This window comes from Pteropus alecto, unplaced genomic scaffold, assembly GCF_000325575.1.
Source record: "Pteropus alecto unplaced genomic scaffold, ASM32557v1 scaffold86, whole genome shotgun sequence".
Lineage (NCBI taxonomy): Eukaryota > Metazoa > Chordata > Mammalia > Chiroptera > Pteropodidae > Pteropus > Pteropus alecto.
The window spans coordinates 2,873,174-2,894,349 of NW_006442109.1; the positions used below are offsets into that span (position 1 = coordinate 2,873,174).

The 21,176-nt window shown below is 33.7% G+C and overlaps 1 protein-coding gene across 4 annotated transcripts in view; it reads right to left on the bottom strand.

Annotated features, from left to right (window-relative positions):
• KTN1 (kinectin 1) overlaps positions 1 to 20,959 on the bottom strand; it is an 88,407-nt gene extending 67,448 nt beyond the window's left edge. For 2 of the 4 annotated variants that reach the window (XM_015595971.2, XM_015595969.2), the window contains exon 1: positions 20,800 to 20,959. The gene's annotated coding sequence lies outside the window, so the exon portion shown is untranslated. The remainder of the gene's footprint in view (positions 1 to 20,799) is intronic. The other 2 variants (XM_015595972.2, XM_015595970.2) reach the window with 1 other exon arrangement.
• Positions 20,960 to 21,176: the final 217 nt, after the last annotated feature.

Sequence of the window (21,176 nt, forward strand, 5' to 3'; positions counted from 1 at the left end):
TCTGAGTAGAAAAGGGAATAGACAGTTTCAAAGTCTAGTTTTTAAAGACAGGAGAAATTACACATGTTAATATGCTGACAAATATGAATCAGTAGAAAGGGAAATATTGATGATGCAAGAGAGTGAGGGGTAACGTCTGCAAATGTCAAGAAGGAATAGAATTTGGTGTAAAAGTAGAGACTGGCCTTAGATGGAAGCGGATATCCATAGAAACATAAGGCAGCGGCAGAGGCCCAGGCAGTAGATATAGTACAGAAGTTTGTGAAAACACTCTTCCTAATGCTACTATTTTCTTAACGAAATGGGAAATACAGTTCTAAGTAAGAGTGGAAAAGGTGGTGTTAGAAGTCACATACAACACCTTATAATTATTACATTGTTAATTTTTCTATTCTCTATAAACTGCGTTCATTTTGATTCTCCATTTAAATTTAAAAATAGATTCACTGACTTTAAACACACTTTTGATTTAGCTAAGGAGGCAAGTATATAGCATCTATAAACCAGAGGGGAAAAAGAACCTAACCTGAGCCTCAATTCTGCATGCTCAAGTGCCAGGGCTACAGCTAGTCCCCTTCTAACATCCTAAAGCACTTATTCTCTCTATATACATTTATGAGGTAGGAGACAGTCTAACAATTATTAGAGGGAGCAATATATGCAATGTGATAAAGATAAAAGAAGAGACAATATGGAACTCAAAACCTAAAGCAGATCCAAATATATTTTTAAAATTTAGTTTATTCTGTTATTTCAAATCACTAGAGGAAAGGCTGAATCATTCAGATCAAAGAAAGACATCTAAAATTTTAAACATAAGAAAACATAAAACACTTGAAGAAAATACAAGAAAATGAATAGATTCGCCATATTTGTATAGTTATATATGTTTAAAAGTTTACAAGCATATTATATCTGCAATAAAAAAAATTAAATTGGTTCTAAAAATCAGTAAGAAAAAGATACCAATGAAAAAAACAGACCAAGATTAATCACTTTCTGAAACAGCCACTGATATATAAAAACTCATTTAAATTTACATTCTCTAGTCAGTCGCTACAACAAAAGGAAATGGCCCTGGAGTCCACAATATGATCATAAAATTATCTTTTATGAGGGAAAAAATTCAAAGTAACCAAAAGACAAGATAATCTAGTAAATTAAACACAGAGATGCCTGGCATAGGAACTCCATTACAACAGCTTTTCTAAAATTAGCTTTAGAGACTACACTGAAATCTCAGAGCAGTGGTACAATTTCTCCTTTTAAACTACAACACATACTTATTACTATGACACACATCTTATTACCACATCCCTTAAGATATTTCAGCAACAGCCATTCTAAAGCACTGTTACCTCAATCTCAAACAAATCCAACTAATGCCAAAGATGACTAATGAAATTTTTTTTCTCTATCAGATATCAGGTTACAACACATGAAACTTCTTTATTTTTTTAACCAAATTTACTGTTTTATCCTTTGAATACAATAGATATATCAGTTTGAACAGGTTCTCCAAGAAACTGAACAGGTACCTGCTGAAAGTTAAACCAATATCTTTCAGATTTCTGCTTACCCATCAAGCCCAAACTAGTTCATTCTCAGGAAAAGACAGTACTCATTTAAAAATACCTACACAGGAGATAATCTGGTTAAAAGTTTATTCTGTAAAGAAATCAAACTTATAATTTAATTAAAAGATCTACTACCAAAAAAATAACACATTTTAAATACTCAGTATTTCAAATCAATACATAAATCAGTTTCTGAAGAACAAAACTCATTAAAATCATTTAAAAATTAGAACACGAAATTCATAGCAATAATATAATCATTGTAAAATGACTATACCATGTACAGAAGACCTTCTCCCTCTAAAATTTACAATCTTAACCTGTCTTTTCTTTTTTAACAAGATTTTTGGGTTGAAAAGGGCCATCTAATCCAACTAGCCACCCAAAGATTGGACCCAGATGAATGGTTAGTGAACCTATGCTTGAAAACCAGGGATGTGCACCTCCTGTAAGCTCCTTTTATATCTTTAAAAAGATGTTACATCAGTCTTCCTAGTTCTGATCTAAAATCTCATCTCCCTGTAACTTCTCCCTGTGGCCCTTCATGTGCCCTAATCTTAACAAGTATGTCCAATCCCACTACAAGGTAGTCCCAATAACTGATGTCTGGTATCAGTTAAATTTACCACCAAACAAAAAACCTACTTCAAAACCTATCATCCCTTAGGAAAGTTTAATTAGGGTGTTAAAGTTGAAAATAACAGGCTGCTAAAATAACTCTTAGGTGCATCTCCTTAGGTCACTCAACAATGAATATTAAAATAAAATATTATATTTATTTTTGCCTATTCTCAGAAAAGACACAATGATTAAAAACATCATGTCACAAACTAAATATGAAATGGAAATGACGAGTCTGTCAAATACTATCCAAAAAGACTCTAAGGAAACTAATGAATAGCTTCACTTATGAAACAAGAATTTTAAAAACTTACCCAAGAGCAGCCAAATAAATACAGTAGAAATAGCCCCAGATACTTATGAAACTGTTAGTATATAATCAACAGGCTATTTCAAATCAATTAGTTAAAAACAAAACCACCAGATTATTTAAGAAGTAGTACTGACACAAATGATAGCCATGGGGTGGGGGGGAAGGGACGAGAACAAGGTTAAGCCTCTGTCTCATTTATACAAGGATGAAAATTTTTAAAGGATAAAAAGCTAAACCATGAAAGAACTGGAAGACACAAGTGTATTTCTTTGCATTTAAAAATAATCTTGCCTTATAAAGGTTTTTCTGTCTCGTGTAAAAAACCCAGAGTCATAAAGGAAGACACTGGGAAATATGACAGAAACTTTTAATTTATGGCGAAAAACAATTAAGCTAAAAAAATGACAAAGGTGGTTGACTTAACTTACAAATATCACTTAAAATGTGAGAAAAAGATGAACCTAAGAGGAAAATGGTTAAAGGACATGTTTAGAAGGTTCCCAGAGGCAAAAAAGATATCCAATAAATGTATTTCTTTAAATGCAATTTCAGTCACATTCAAGAAATGCAAATTAAAACAAGATGCTACCTCTTTCCACTTAGGATAGCAGGGCAAGAAGATGTGGAAATGAGATTACAAGGGGCATGAGGAAATTTTGGAAGAGATGTATATGTCTATTATCTTGATTGTGGCGATGGTTTCACCCGTGTACACGTGTGTCAAAACGTACTATGTTGTATACTTTAAATATATGCAGTTGATTATATGTCAATTATACCTCAATAAAGCTGTCTAAAAAATTAAGCGTGGGCCAGGGAGTATGAAAAATAGTAACCACTGCAAGCTCCTGAGAAAGAAATTAGGAAAAATTTTAAAGTATGAAAATTGGGCATACTCTTTGACAAAAGAAAATCCCTTTTCTGGTAGTTTATTCTACAAATATAATTACACAAATACAAAGATACAATCAAGAATGTCCACTGTTGGCAATGTAATTTTATAAAACTACAAAGAACCATGTCCAGGATTAGGGAAAAGACTAAGATTATAGTAAAGCTTCATGTGTAATATGAGAAAACATTAAAAAAATGTAAATAAATCAAACATTCATAAAAAGTAAGTTGCAGAATGGTACAGAGGGAAAAATTCCCTATTATGTGACTGAGTCATGCTCATATATACTTAGCATGTCCTAGAAAAACATACCAGAAACCATTAACTCTATGGTGACTTTTGGGTACTTTTCCTAACTTTTCACCTTATATCCTTCAGAATGTTTATTTATCCCACCACGCACACATCTTACTTTTATAATTTAAAATTAATCTATTATATTTTAAAATTATAAATTAAAAAAATGACTTAAAAACTAATTTAAGGAATCCATTTCTAAAAACATGAGCAAAAACTCTTCCAATTAAATACAACAGAAACTGTTTTTGCACTAAAACAGGCAACTTTTCTGGAAATTAAGGGAAATCTTAGACGGGCGGGGAGATTATATAGGAATTGAAAGTGTTAATGGCCATTTAAGGATAAGGCAGAAAACTGGACTGCAAGTTGGGGAAGAGGGAATGAGACAGGTACATAAAACTGAGACTTTTCAAGTGTTCCATAGTCAGCTAAGGGTAAACTAAGAGAAAAGAAATCCCCATGATGACATAAGAAAAAGAAAAAGCTTGTTTGCTTTTCCTACTACCCAAAAAGTAGACCAAAAGTTTTCATTAAAATTTTATAACCATGGTTCTGAGATGTACATCTATAGTTTCTGCCAGTCCAGAAAACCCCTAACCCCTTCTATCAAAAATATTAACAAAAAAATGGCACTAAGGCCATGAAAGCCTCTGCAAAAAAATTCTTTCTACCCAGTCTACCCTGCACAGTACAGTACTTGCAGATATACTCCTGCTGATGAACTTAAAATAAAAAATGAGCAAAAGAAGGTAGATACAAACAGGAATTATATCCCCAAGAATTCCAAATGGAATAATTTGAGAGACCATAAAAAATAATTTTCTCAGCTGCTAGAGGCATAAAAAAAAATCACACAAACAGAAAATTAAAATACTCAGATAAAAGACCAGAGACTAAAAGAATTAAACTATAAATTTAGTGAAACTAAATTTGTGTGATCATCCACACACATATGCATATAGAGACTCACAGACATTCAAAACTAAATGAACTGATTATTTTACACAATTGAAGAATTATCAAACAGAAAGATAAATCTGATAAAAACTGACAACGCAGCACAAAAGAATACCTTAGGGAAAACATGTAAGAAAAACTAATAGACATGAAGGAGAGAACAGAAATTCAAGGAGAGAAAAGCAACAAAGTAGTATTTGATGAGAAAACGGTTAAGAATTTTCAAAAACTGCTGCGAGACAGGGATCTTCCAATCTCAGAAGGGCAACAAAATCTGGACAGAATAAGAAAAAACATCTAAACAATAAGAATAGTAAAACTATATAACTCAAAAGATGCAAAGCAGTTCTTAAAAGCAATATAGACAAAATTCCCTATAAATAAAATTAGACTTACATATTACTCAGCAATAGAAGCCAAAGGACAATGGAATAAAATCTCCATAGAAACAATGGCCATTAATTCCAAATCCAGCTAAACACTGGAATATTCAGTTTTCAGAAGCAATAAAGTCTGTCGGCTATGTGTAACAAAGCTAATCAATGTTAGCGAAAAAAGATTTTAAAGACTTTATTTGAAATTTAATAATCCAGAACATAGTTTTTGTAAATAAGCAAAACTTCTTCCTACTAGAATATGATTGACAATATTACGAAACTCTTTAATTAGAAATTACAGCTGACCTTTTTCCTAATAAACTTTTCAGGAAGCCACAGGAAAAAGTGCAAGCAAATAATTTTCTCTTTCTGGCCCCTCAATTACAGTGATCAGAGCTTTTAAGTACAAAGCCATAAGAAATTAGGATAAAATTTCACAGTATTTTACAAGTGCACCACTACAATAATAATAAAAGCCTGGTCATCTTTTCTAAGACCATACAATCTATTCTACTGTCTACATTTCAATTTTTACTTTAATGTCATTTAATGCCATTACAATCAAATTCTTACCTCTGCTATTTAAGAGAAACCAAAGAGATACAGACTCTAAACAAAACACAAAATTGTGAATAAATGGCAAAATCTTACATATTCAAACTGTAAATATGTACAAATGAAAGATCTAAAAAGGGTAAAGAAACTACTTATATATTTTCATTTTCATATTTTTCTGGAACATTAGTTATGTTAATAAATTATTAAACCACAGCAAAGTTAAAGAATCTTTATAAATTAAGAAATTTTTACATTCCCATTTATTGAAATCAAGCAGCATTTGCTTTTATATTCACAATCTTACGTGGTTACCTTTCTCTAAAATTAACTTTGAGAACTATAGTTTAAAAAGATATTCACTAAATATTTTTACTTATTATACAAAGCTTACTTTATACAACTGAAAGTTTAACATACCAAATGAGTGACTATCTTGCTGATCTGTTATATTCTCTCCTCCCTACTACCTGTGAGCCCAAATGCAGTGCTCAATGAATAGCACTGTCAAATTTTAATTGACTAAAAGGCAACTAAGTATAAAAACCTGGGAAGAAAAAAAGGTTTACTTCATAACTTCAAAATATAAATAACTTTATACAGTAAGCCCTTTGAATTTTCTTTCAAAATAAACCTTCATAAATACGGTACACATCAATCCTACCTGTGTGTTCACCAATACTCAAATCAAAGGCATTTGATCACAATATGAATTTTACTAGAATGTTCCTGAAGCTACAAAAGAAATATATGAGAAAAATAAAAATCAAAAAGTCCAGATAAAATTATCATGAATTGAAAATAAGTGCAACTTTTGTAAGTTAACAAATGTTTAAACCTACAACAGAAAAATAAAAAGTTTGGGTTTCTTTTTTCTTTTTTTTGGCCGTTGACTACATTTTTTTGACATCATTCCCAATAAGCAACCTAAACAAACAAACAAAAAAAACAGTGAAAGACATTATCTTACTAAGAACAATCTCCAAGAAAAATTCAAGTCTCTGGGATTTAACCAACTGAATTCCCACATTCTTAAAGTTAGTTTATAAATTACCTAGTTGATATAATTGAAACTATTCAGTGAACCTTCAAAATCTGTGATCCCAAAGTCCTTCTTCCAGACAACAGAAATGACTTAGAAGGTTCAAAAGTGATTAATCATCAGAAATCTAAAATACAGCCACAAGAAAACAATTCCATTCTTAACAGCACCAGAAACAATAAAATAATTATTAGCAATAATGTAGCCAAGGAAGTGAAAGATCTGTACACTTTAAATGAAAGACATTGATGAAACAAATTGAAGAAGACACAAATGGAAAGATATCACATGTATTGGTAAAATGTCCATACTATCCAAAGCCATACAGCTATAGAATCAATACAATTTCTGTCAAAATCCCAATGGCATTTTTTACAAAAACAGAAAAAAATCCTAAAATTTGTATGGGACTACAAAAGACCCCGAACGGCTAGCCAAAGCAATCTTGAGGAAAAAAAAAAAAAAGAACAAAGCTGCAGGCATCATACTTCCTGACTTCAAACTATACTACAAAGCTATAGTAATCAAAACAATACAGTGTCATAAAAACAGATGCACAGACCAATGGAACAGAATTGAGACACCAGAAATAAACCCACGCATATACCATCAACTAATATTTGACAAGGGAGAAAGAATACTCTATGGAGAAAAGACAGTCTCTTCAATAAATGATGTTGAGAAAACTGAATGGCCACATGCAAAAGAATGAAACTGGACCCTATTTTACAATACACACAAAAATTAACTCAAAATGGATTAAAGACTTAAATCTAAGATCAAAAACCATAAAATTCCTTGGGGGGCGGAGAACAGGAAAAAAGCTCCCTGACATTGGTCCTAGCAAAGATTTTCGGATATGATACCAAAAGCACAAGAAACAAAAGTAAAAATCAAAAAGTAGGACTACATCAAGCTAAAAAGTTTCTTCGCAGCAAGAAAAAAAAAAAAAAGATCAAAATGAAAAGGCAACCTACAAAATGGGAAAAAAATATTTGCAAACCATGTATCAAACAAGGGGTTAGAATTCAAAATATATATAATTCAATAGCAAAAACAAAAAAAAACAAAAAAACAATTTGATTTAAAAATGGGCACAGGACCTGAATGGACATTTTCCAAAGATATACAAATGGCCACCAGGTATATGAAAAGGTGGTCAACATCGTTGATAAGGAAAATGCAAATCCAAACCACTTTATGCTTATTAGAATGGCTATTATTAAAAAGGCAAGATATAACAAGTGCTGGCTAGAATTTGGAGAAAAAAGAACACCTGAGCACTGTTGATGGGAATGTAAACTGGTACAGCCACTGTGAAAAACGGTTAAGTATAGAGGGTCCTCAAAAAAATAAAAATAGAACTACCATATATTCCAGCAATCCCACTTTTGAGTATATATATCCAATGGAAATGAAATCACTATCTTGAAGAAGATTTCTACACTCCCATGTTCACTGCAGCATTACTTACTATAGACAAGACATGGAAACAAATTGTCTGCTGATGTATGAACTGATAAAGAAAATGTGACAGCTATATATACAGATATATATATATATACACACAAAAACATACATAATGAAATATTATTTCACCATAAAAAGGAAATCCTGCCATTTGCAACAACATGGATGGATCCTGAGGGTATTATGCTAAGTGAAATAAATCAAAGACAAACACCACATGATCTCACTTATAGGCAGGATCTAAAAAAATGCAAACTCATAGATACAGAGAGTAGACTGGTGGTTGCAGGAGGAAATAGGGAGTGGGAGTATTGGTGGAGGTGGTCAAAGGGTACAAGTTTATAATTATAAGTTGAATAAGTTTTGAAGATCTAATGTAAAGCATGGTGACTATAGTTAACAATACTGTATTATGTACTTGAAATTTGCTAACAGTAATCTTAAAAGTTCTCACCACACACACACACACAAAAAAAAGTAACTACGTGAGGTGATGAATGCAACTAACCTTATTTTGGTAATCATTCTGCAATACATACGTACAACAAATCATCACATTGTATACCTTGAACTAAAACAATGTTACTTGTTAATTATAATGTAATAAAGTTGGGAAAATAACAAAATATAGCCAAGAGTAGAGGTTCCTTTCCAATGACCATCCTTCTCTGGAGACAGTGCTTAGAAACCATGTTTACATAACAACCTCAAAAGCTATGCAAAGATAGATACTGCCTTAAACAGATAGTATACAGTTGCAATGATCCTACATTTCAAGATCTATGAAAGACTTTTACAACTATTGGGAGATGCTTGAAGAGTTTAAAATTAAATAAAAGCCGCCATGTACTAAAAATAGTAGTAAAGTAGTCAAACTAAAATTGATGAATTCATTGTGGATAAATCCAGACAATGTAACTAAAAAATTTGAGAGCATCAAAAGTCGTTAACTGTAAAGTTATTGCAATGCTTCCTTTTTTAAAAATTAAATAAGTAAATAAAAGGTTTATTAAGTCAAGAAAACCCAATAAACACTATAGAATGTCTGATTTGGGCAGAACACCTGATAAAGTAGACAGGCTATCCTTGGAGACAAGATACATAAGTACTAAACATGAATGAATAATAGTAGAAATCGGGAAATATTTAAAAGGTTAAATGATCATATCCCAAAGTTGCCAATTAATGGTTTAGAAAATATCTTAGTCACGTATCAAAAGACTCTGTTTTTGCTTGACATTACTAACATTTTAATCAATTACTTGGTTAAGAATAAGACAAGCTTGCCAGTTCATAATGTGTTGAACACAAAGATATCTCAAAAGAGAACAAAAGACAAATTAAATAATGTTTCATAAAATAAGATTTTTATTTTATCCTTTGCTACCAAGCTCTTTCCGTTCCCCGCTGGAATAGGTAGAATTCCAATATCTAGCTCAGATAAGGAGGGATACCATGTTATTTCAGTCTATAGACATACCTTACCTAATGAAATTATTCAGTTAACTGGTTTTCATCAAAATGGCTCTTGAAAAGTACAACTTTTCAAACAATGGCCTTTTTAGTATTAGTGATTGTTCACCTAAAGACACATATACATACTCTACAAAGAATTAAATTTCAACATGATTTCAGCCAAAGACACACTCAACGATTTATTCAACATAGTGGAATACATGACATGTAATAATGCACTGCACACGTTTTGATAAACCTAGAACATTTTGCTTTGTGTATACATGCCAAGCAAGAGGGATGCAGAGCTACTATCTCCTACAACTCTGTATAGTCTTTTCTGCCTATGTTCTATTTCCACATTGCCTAAAAGACTTGCATTTGGCCTTTATTCCCCTGAAGGTGCTTATCTGTTCTAAGATTTGACTTTTAAGTGCAGGCTGAATGCAAGATAATCCCGAGCTCAAAAAAAGGTTAAAACTGGTGAAGAAAATGGTATAAAAAGAATAGACTTTACAAAGACTTACACCCCACAAACATTAAGTTTTCTCTTCTTCCTTTGGCAAATACAATACGACTTCGTTTTATCACATTACATTTTATTTTCAAAGTATATTTATTTACTTTCAAAATGTTGCCTATACCTACATAAACTCTTCATTGGTTGAAATGGTTGAAATGGAATCCAGTACAATTTTCCATCAATGGAAATACTTTTCGTGTAATGGCTTTTCACTTAGCAACATGGTTTTCAAGAATGAATTTGAGTCATTAAACAAAGGATAGGTATATTAGATTCCCAAGTTTGAGAAAACAAGCAACAAGAGTTCGGAGAGCAAGGGATACCAGTCCTACCTAGAAAAAGAAAAAAAATTATTCAGCCTTAACTGGACTCCAAGTGATATCTATACTCCAAAACAGACTAAAGAAACATAGGATGAATGAGATCAACTAGCAGGAATAAGAATGTTCCAAGGCTTAAAGATTTAATTGACTGTAATCATAACAAATTAGTCTGATACTAAAATCAGATTTGTTCTAAAACTGAATACCCAACAAAATTAAAAAGGCAGATTTCAACAAAGGAAGGAAACACATCACTAAAGTACTCAAGATACACTGAGATGAGCTTCAATAAAACAAATAAGAATATAACAGGTAGAAGTGGATGAAGACTTCCAAAGAGGATGCTTCTTTTCCAAACACATTAAATGATGGATGAAACATGAAAGAGTACCAAAAAGATATGGTTAAATTCAAAACTAAGATAAACATCTCCCTGAGTCAGAAATAATAAAAATTCAAAACAGTAACCCATACCTAAAATAGAATGTAGGAAAGGAAGAGGAGGGAAGATACAATGGCTGGATAATGGCACTAGAGTAAGCAAAGGTCAGAAGTTCAGCTCCTACAGGTAACAGCAACAGAAAAGAACCAGGTTTGCTGCTTTTGACACCAAGGAGTGAAGATGGAAATAGAATTTGCACAAGGTTGGTGGGGGAAGCAGGGGACAGGGAATTGGAGGAGAAAGTGGGAAGGAGGAAGGGAGAGCAAGAGAGGGAAAATGTACAAAAAATAATCAAGCTGCAAACCTGTTACCTAGAGCTGTATAGCTTTATAGATGCTCTGAGCCTGGAAAGGAATAAGGAAAAAATATCCATGCTAACAGCAAATTTGAAACTAACGGTAATTCCTTAGTATCAAATATCAAGCCAGTATGCACATTTCCCCAACTGCTTTGTAAATTTTTTTTCGGTTATGCTGTGATTGATGTAACTGTCTCCTTTCATTTATCTTATATCTCTTATTATTCAGTTTCTTGCAATTCCTAGAATTTTGTGTTGGAAAAACCAAGTAGTTGGTCATGCAGATTTCCAATATGAACTCTGCTGATGACATCCTCATAGTGTTTAATAAGTTCTTCTGTCTTTTCTATTTCCTATAAACTGGTAGTTAAATTTAAAGGCTAAATCAGATATAGGATTATGACTTGAGTGCAAGACTAAGACAGATTTGTGTGACATACTTCCAAAAGGATGTATCTAATGTTTGGATATTTCTTTGTGGTATTAGCAGATGATGATGATGACCTTTGCCTGAACATTAAACATTAGGAAATGCAAATGATAATATTCTAAGTCTACCATTCTTTATTAGGTAGAATACATCTAAAAAAGAAACTTCTCTCATGACCTATTTGGTTATCCTGAGATACAAATCATGTAAGTAGGATACATGCTTATTTTAATTGATGTGCCAGTTGTCGAAATAATGAATTGGTCCAGCAATAACTAGTTAAGGTTTTTTTTTTAATGTTTTAGTATCATTATGAATTCACAGATTAAACGTTTGATTTGTTTCAATTCATTAGCTATTATCTTTATTGATATTCAAATTGTCTCCTTTATAGCCAATGGGATTTTATTCAGAATGGCTCCTGGGTTGTTTTGATACTCTACCTTCACAGTTTTTGCTTAGTCTACTGCTTTCTGATAAGATGTTCTAGGCTGTGATTCTAGAGTGGCCCCCATGGTCCTTGCTTCCTGGTATCCTTACTCTTGTGGAATCTCCTCCCATTAAGTGTGAGTGAAACTTGTGACTTGATTCTAATCAATAAAATATGGCAAAGGTGACAAGAAGCAAATGATTATGTGTACATAAGACCATAATCCAAGTTACTAGGACACTCCTTTTCCAATTTACTAGATTTGAAGAAGCAAAACTGCCATGTTGTAAGCTCCCTATGGAGGTCATGTGGCAAGGAGTTAAGAACAGCCCTCAAGAAACTGAGACTCTCAGCTGGGCTGACAGGAACTAAATGCTAATAGCCACGTGAACTTAGAAGCAGATCTTTCCTCAGGTTAGCCTGAGATAAGACCCCAGCCCTGGTCAAAACCATAGTAGCAGCTCTGAGAAACCCTGCAGCAGAGGACCTAGTTAAGCAGTGCCCAGACTCCTAACTCACAGAAACAATGGTATAATGTGTGTTGTTTTAAGCTACTAAACTTGTAATATTGTTAGACATAGAAATAGATAATATGCAGGCTCATCTCAAACATTTCCTGCTTTAGACTTGAAAAATGCCCATTCTGGGCACAACTTTAGTTTCATTATGAAAAGGTATTTAAAGACCACAATGTGGGCACCAGCAGTGCTTGTGCTACTGGACTGATCGTTGTTTCTAGGCTTTTTTAGTCAACAGGGACAGAAAATGCATATATTTTAAATAAGCTAAATTACTGCATGAGTACATACAGATGTCTATACTCAAGTTTAGCACTATGGGGTTTTTACTTAATTTCAGTGACCTTAAAACTACATCTGTTTTAAACAATGCCAAAAATCTGAGTTTTCAACAATAGCAACATAATCACCCATTTTATTTAAATCACAATACACACATTACACAGGAATGGAACAACAACAACATCCACATTACCACCAAAATTATAATAGTTCAAAATTTATTTTCCTTTTTTGCCGTCATTCCTCCACACTCTTCCAATGGAGATGGATGGTCAAATTACAATGTTTTAAAGTCACTCGGCATAGTTTCACTCTGGTGTTCACCAAATGAATACATTTAAGATTCGTTTCATTTCATTTTTGATTTTTTAGGGATTTTCAGATTTCTGTAGAAAAAGTCAAAGCATAGAATGTACCTGTGTTCTTCTACACTATGCTTCTCTCCTCCATAAGTTATCATCATTTTTTAGATTACATTCAATACTCTTCTACTGTGAATATCAGCAAAATATAAATATACATTCTCATCTCCCTCTTTCTTAGTACATGATTACATATTACTATAAACACTTTCTCCACTTTGCTTTTTTAAATTATTCCAAAACAGACCTAGTTTGTGATTCAAGGCTCAGTGGGCCAGGTAAAAACAGTCAAAAAATAAATAAATAATCCAGGGAGCGGGGAGGAGATGATCACTGAGAAAAGGTTTAAAAAAAAAAAAAAAAACCTCAAAATGAACCAACAAACCAATAATCCAAAACACAGGAAATCTGATGGGGGTGCGGAATCAATAAAAACATAAATTCACATCAGATGGTGTAAGTTTTATTAAACAGTCTGACAAAGGTTTTAAAATTTGAACAATTGAAGATGTCAAAGAAAAAAGAAAAGTCTATTAGTAGCAAAAAAGTTTATAAAACATAACTGAAACAGACAGGCATATATGAAAAAGCAATTCCAAATCTAAGAAATGAAAATTATAGATACTGGCGTATAGACTCAATAGATAGAATAACTCCAGATTGAACACAGTAGATGTTGGTAAATGGCTACATAGTCCTGAAGTCACCTAGCATGAAGCATAGAAAAATAAAGAGGAAAAAGGAGGAAACAGTAATTAAGATACACAGAGGATAAACTTCAACACAAGTCTATGGAAAGAGAACAAAAATGAAGATAACAGAAGCAATATTTAAAGAGCTGAAAATCTCCCAAAACTGAAGAAAGATGATTCCTCAAATTAAATGTATACCAAATTCTAGCTATATACACAGAAGTTTATCCACACAAGTGCACTGTGGTGAAACTGCAAAATACCAAACAAAAAGATACTACTTTAAGGAAATAATTAACCAGACTGCTTCACAACAAATGCCCATAACAACTTAAGAAAACCAATTTAAATACTGGCATCATTTTGAAATATTTACAAATCTCTTTAAATGTCATATGGGGGTTGGGAGAGAGGAGAGACTTCAAAGTTTTCTGAATAACTCTATATTTTACATTCCTATCTAATTATTTTCTTATGACTCTAAAGGCAAGGTATAGACAGTGCATAAAACCAATAACTCAAAGAGTTATTTCAAGCAGCTACTAAATTTACACATTTTAGCATAAAAAAGAAGAAGCAAAACTCAATTACAGGGAAAGAATTCTCAAAGGCCATATAAAACTTTATAAGACAACATGCAAGAATATCTTTACAAACTTGAGGTAAGGAAAGATTTCTTAAATAGGACACAAAGTTCAAATCATAAAAGGAAAATAATGATAAACTCAACTAAATTAAAATTTTTAACTTTTATTAACAAAGACACCATAAGAAAGTAAAAAGACAAGCCACAAAGTGGGAGAACACATTTGTGATAATCAGCAAATTATTTAGAACATACAAAGAACTGCTCTCAGTCAAAAAGAAAAACCAACAGAAAAATAAACAGCCATTCCAGAGAAAACAAAAATGGCCACCCAACACTTGAAAAGGTGTTTCCGCTCAGTAAGCAGAAATGCGAAACCTACATTATATCAATTAATATCCAATAGGCTAACTTTAGTATTTGCCAATATCAAGTATAGGCAAGAATGTGGAGCCATCATATGTATACACTATTGAGGGGCATAAACTGGTACAACGCATTGGAAAATAATTTGGCAATACCTAGTAAACTTGAAAAGTACCTCTCCTATAATTCAGCAATTCTACTCCTAGCTAGATATAAGGTCCAAAACCATTTGATCAAACTGCAAATTTGAATTCATTAGTGGGTTAGCAAAAATCAACTTAATGAGTTTTGATTAGCATTCTTATTTTTAGTGAAACAGACTAGCATCATACAGATTTTCCCAAAAAAAGTGTTATATATGTGTACATCTGATATTATACTGAGTCTCAAAATGTAAAATTTATTTCTTACTGTAAGTGGTAAAAAAGTTTTAAATAGCTGCATCCTAGAAACATGTATGTATGCAAGTGCACCAATAAACCTATGCAAGGTATTCGTAGCAGCACTGTTTATATTATTTTAAACGTTGCTGGGTCTTTTTCCTTAAATGAAGCTTATACACAAAACAAAGTATACAGAATATAATTACTCATCTATTTATGCCAGGTAAATGCCGTTAGAAGAGTAGACAAGAATTCAGCCTTTTTTCATTTTACAGTTAAATTTATATCATAAAGTATTTCTTTTCACCCCTTCTCCCATCAGACAAGGTAACTGCATGGGTTATAGTTTACATAAAATTTCAAGGCTAATCTTAAATGTATTTTACTTGAAAAGTGCTCCAAAAATTTCAAGCTCAGAAATACTTTCTTCATGTTAAAACTAAACGCAATTTTTCAAATCTCCACTCCCGGAAAAAAAAAAAAAAAGGAACAAAAGAACTAAGCCACTTTTACAAAGGATCCAATTTAAACTTAAAATTACAATTGACTTTTAGGTCAAAGTGGAAGCCATTTAAGAAATTATTCCCATTCATCAGCAACAGTATACCAACCACAAAGATTAATATACCACAGTACCTAAAACTGTACCCAGAAAAAAGAGTGCGACATAGGACAAGCTTGAGAAATTCACTTCACAGAAATGACATTCAGCCAACCTCAGACAACTAGATTATGAAAACTATGTAAAATAATTATGAAGCACATTTCAAATGAACATGACTTCCCAATAAACTAAGCAAGTACAGTTCACAAGCACATAAATGAATTCAACCTGTGTGTGGATATTAAAGATTGAAGGAAACATCTTAAATGTTCAGCAACATAGTATTCAGAACACTGAAGAGCTTTCAATGTACAGCCCGGCTTGTTCAAATTTATTTCAAAGATAACTGTATCTAAACACATGTGATCACTAAATTATTTATGTATATACTTCACTCACAACACTTACATTACTGATCAACAAGATTAATTAGTACTAAGCACAAAAGTATTTTTGCTGAAATTCGTGTATTAAATTGTTTTCCATCTCACTTTCAAGAGTAAACCTGTAAACTCTATTCTTAAAAATCTCACTTTACATGGCATTCCATGTAAATCAACTAGACATGCTAATGGAGGAGGATAGCACAAATGACAAGTAAAGCAGAAGGCTCAATGAGTCCCACTTTCAAATATCAAGTAATTCACTGATTCATCAAATTCAACACTAAGTGCCAGAAACACAGTTCATGGTGGTGAACAAGACAAAGTTCCTGCCTCACAGAACTTACATTCTTATAGGTGAAACAGATATCAAACATATTAGGCATATATAATAATGTTAGGTAGCAACTCAGAATGCAATGAAGAAATATAAGGCTAGGACAAAGAATAGAGAATATGCATTTTAGGTAGGGTGATGGCGTTGGCCCTTTCTGAAATAACCACTAAGCAATGCCTACAAGATCACAGGGCAGTAACTCACAATGCACATACACAGAACAGAGACTGAAAACTTCTTGGGAACTAAAGAAATGCTTCTGGCTAACAGCCTACTATCTTGTGTCCGTGTTTATTTCTATAAATCCATTAAATATGAGAATATAAAGACAAAAGCTGTTATTTCTATGAAAACTAAGTTAAATCCTTTGGAAGGCCTTGATGAAGGACTGGAAAAATCTAGAATGACTCTGAACTTGGAAAGTTTCCCAATGCCTACATTTTTATTCCACTTGAAAGAAACCAATACTAGAAATCAACAATAATGCTTTTAGGGTATGATTTCTAGAAAAAGATCAGGAAACCCCTACTCGAAGACAAGATATTGATCCAAATAAAAGGCAAATAAAAATGTTTTAAGCTAAAATAAAACACTTAAGATGTACAGATACTTTGAGTTCTTGCTTTAACTAACTTTTGAATTACCTAATCAATGGTTCTAATACATGGGGCTAGTGAGGTCTCCACCACACTGTAACACTCCTACCACCAAGGGGTCCCCAAAAACTCCCCGCCACTTTTTTCCTCCTCCCTGACTGTTCCTAGGAAAGGAACAAACTGAAAACTACATGTGTCCAAGAATGAGGTATCCATCACAGTAATAAACTACAGGATAAGGATTTAATTCATTTATTATAAATATTTAATAAATCTTTATTGAGCACACGCTATGGGCCAAACATTGCCCTAAATCCTTAGGATCTATCAATTTAAAAAAAAAAAAAAAAAAGACGACTTCATAGAGGTTACAGTACAGTGTGTGTTTGGGGGCAGAGAGAAGAAACAATGAACAATTAACAAAGAAATTATATAATTTGTCAGAAAATGACAAGTGCTATGGAGAAAACAGATCAGGGTACGGATCACAAGTGAGGAAGTGAAGATTTAAATAAAATAGTAAAGTAGTAAGGTAGACCTTTTGGAAAACATCTGAAGAGCAAATATTTGAAGGAGACGGGAGTCGGCCATGAAAACACCTTGGGGAAAAAGTGATCAAAGGACTGGGCAACAAACAGTTTAAAGACCCTAAGAAAGCTAGTGTGGATAGAGAGAAATAAGCAGGGGAACAGAGTGGTAGTTAAATTGAGAGGTAATGGAGGGATGGGGAGAGTAGGAATACCTGGCTTCTGGAAGGCCCTCTAGGCCCATAAGGACTTGGGCTTTTACTCTGCATATGGGAAGTCGCAGCAGGGTTTTGAAGAGAGAAGTGATATGATCTGGCTGTCATGCTGAAAAAGACTGTAGAGAGCTAGGATAGAAACAGGGAAACCAGTTAGGAGGCTAACTGCAGAAATTTAGGCAAGAGGTAAGAATGGCTCAGACCAGCCTAGTGAGCAGTAGAGACGGCACGAAGTGATTTGATTCTGATATATTTTCAAGATAAGACAGCCAAGAATGCCAAGTGTGAAAGATACTACAACATATTTTACTGCCTGAATGTTAGATGGAGCTGACATCAAATGAGATGTCATCAAATGAGACTACACCTGAGGCAGGTTTAAAGAGGAACATGGAAGTTTAGTTTGAGTTGACTATCTAACATCCAAGTGGGAAATGTGGAACTGGTTGTCTGGAGTACAGGAGGGAAGTCTGTACAGGACCGAAGACATAAATACGAGACCCATCAGTATATATAGGTATTTAAAGCCATGACACAGGATGAGATCACCAGAGAAGTATAAAAAGAAAACTGAACCAAGGACTAAGCACTTCAACTTCAAGAGAAGACAACTCAAAGACAGAATGAGTAAAGCAATTTAGTAAAGACAGAAACCCAAAAAGCAAGGTCCTGGAAGGAGGGGAGTGTAAAATATTAAGTTCCACTTAGTATACAAATCACTTTGCTGAACCTAGATTTAAGATAAAAAATTCTTAATCAGCCTGTAGTAAAGATGATACATAAAGTACTAAATTATACTTTTTTAAAAAAGGAGTTGAACATTTCTTACACATTTCCTAGGAATACTATAATTCCTACGGGAGTCTCTACTAAAAATATTTTTAGTAGTAAAAGCATATTTTGCCTATTTTATCTTTTTAACATAAAATCAATTAATAAGCTATCACATTAAAAGAGAAAAAAAGCTTAAATGGTTTACACTACCATATCTCTCAAAGACCGTAAAAACATTTAAACACCAATTCAACAGCCCGGCATGCAAACAGTTATAAATTGTCATTACTTTTTCTAGAGCTCAAATACAGAAGGTTAAGTTAATTAAACTCCTTAGCTCATGGCACTTATAGTTTTTTCCCTTTCTGTTTAATTTTGTTTATAGCATAGCTTACGCTCTTATCCAAACCAACATTTTCACTGTGATTTGCACATAAACTACATTTTTGAGCAGAACACCCAAAGTCATGTTCACAAAACTGAAAGAGGATGAAATAAAACTATTTATGCATAAAAGTAATCACCAATGCCATTTCTAAAAAAAAGTTATTGCTTCTAGCTTCTAAGTATACTCTGCATTTTCCTTCAAAGTAACTAAAAACGGTACACAGAATGAGTTTTAAAAATGTTATCCTCAAATATTTCAATGTTTTTGTAAAGTATGGTCTCTCAACATTTCCTTATTACATATTAAGTCAGATCCCTAGGAAACCTAAAACCTTCCTGGAGCCATTATATTTAATTTTTATTAATATTTAAATTTTTTAAGTATTGTGAGATCTTTTAGATTAAAATTTCCTTTGCTGCAAAAAATATATAATAAGCACGCAATTAAAAATACATATTAAATATATTTTAAGTAAAATTCAAGTTAAGAACTTCCCAACAGTAACAATCCCAACAGGGTCTTTTAGAAGTTAAGCCTCAAAAAAAGCCTTCACTTCTTAAGTCCTTTTAAAAAGCTAGAGACTGTTATTTACCACCGAATTATTGAAATGTTCTTCCTACTAAAAGCAGACTGAAGTCTATAAACTGGGAGGCTTAGGTTCAGACCCAAGAAAATACATCAAGCAGAAAAGACTACTGATACTAAGAAAAAAATTAAATTGGAAATAAAATCATGTATTAATGGCTTTATAACGTTGACCCTGAGCCACTGAGAAAGGGTTTTATAATATTTAATATCCTTTATAATTTTAAAGTGCTTAACACATTTAAGAAAATTTTTCATTAATCTTTGTTATATTAAGTTTCAGTATAAGTCTCAGAAAAGTAAAGTAAATAGAACATCTTATTCTCTAAGCACACCTGATGGAGTACTGTTATAACTGCTGATGCTACAAAATTAGAAGAGACATTTCTAATTCAACATTACAGCAGAGAGGGGAAATAAATTGTTCTTAGAAGCTACAAACAATAAGCCCAGCTATATCTTGCTAGATCCTTGAACTAACTGGGGTAGGGGAAGCCTCGTTTGTCAGAGAACACATTAAATATGAAAATCTATAGCGAGGCATGTCAAAGCAAAATACGGATCAACTCAAGAATGCTCCAGTGTTATTCTTGGGGGCATCATTCCAGTCTCATCAGCAACTGTTTTAGCCAACACATGGAGACAGTGTTGCCATGCGCCCGCTAGGTGAGGTAAGGAGAATAAGTGCAACCTAATTTAGCAAGAATTCAAACTTTAAGTCAATTCCTACACAACTCAGAGTGTTTAGTTCACCCCATGGTGTTTATCTGTAGCAGGCTATGGGTGTCTACATTTTTCAAAGCATCTTAAAAGAAAACACCCACAACTCTGAAGTTAACTTCAACTGTAGTTTTTCGAGCAATGTTTATTCAGATACCTGTTAAGGATCATTTTCTGGTATAGGCCCAAATACAAATTTAGACTCCTCCTTACTTCCAGGAAAAAAAAAAAAAAAATGGCTAAGATTAAACAGCCCACTCTTCAACTTAACGAGATTTAGGATACCGGTCTCAGGTGCACACATGCTCCTTTATGACCAACGTGCGGGGCTGTTTACCGAAAGACATCTAGGCTGCCAATCTGGTTTTCTGCCGAGGTCCCCAATGCCAAAAATCTCATTGTTGGAAACTGAAGGGGGGAGGGGAAATCAGTAAGGAAGACACACCCCTCAGGGAGAGGAAGGGATAACTTACCCCGTCTCGAGGGCGGTCCACAGATTTTTTTCCAAACTCTCCCCTCACGCAGCCTTCTCATCCCCAACCGCCCTCACCGTGACCCCCGGAACAGGCACAGGGCGGTGGGAGGAGGCACTGGGAAGAGGGCCAGCGCCGGTTCCCCAAGTATCCGGAGAGAGCGCCGAGGACTGAATTCTAGCATGGCGTAAGCGTGGCCCAGCTCCCGCCCAGCGACGCCGCCGGAGACTCGCTCCCTCCGTCCGCCGGTCGAGGAGGCGGTAATCCGCCTTCCCTCCCGGGGGCCCTCGGGCCCGGCTAAAAATAGGCGCCTCGGTCACCCCAGGGCCCTCTCCGGCCGACCTCGCCCTCGGGAGACGTCCCCAGGGGAGCAGTCG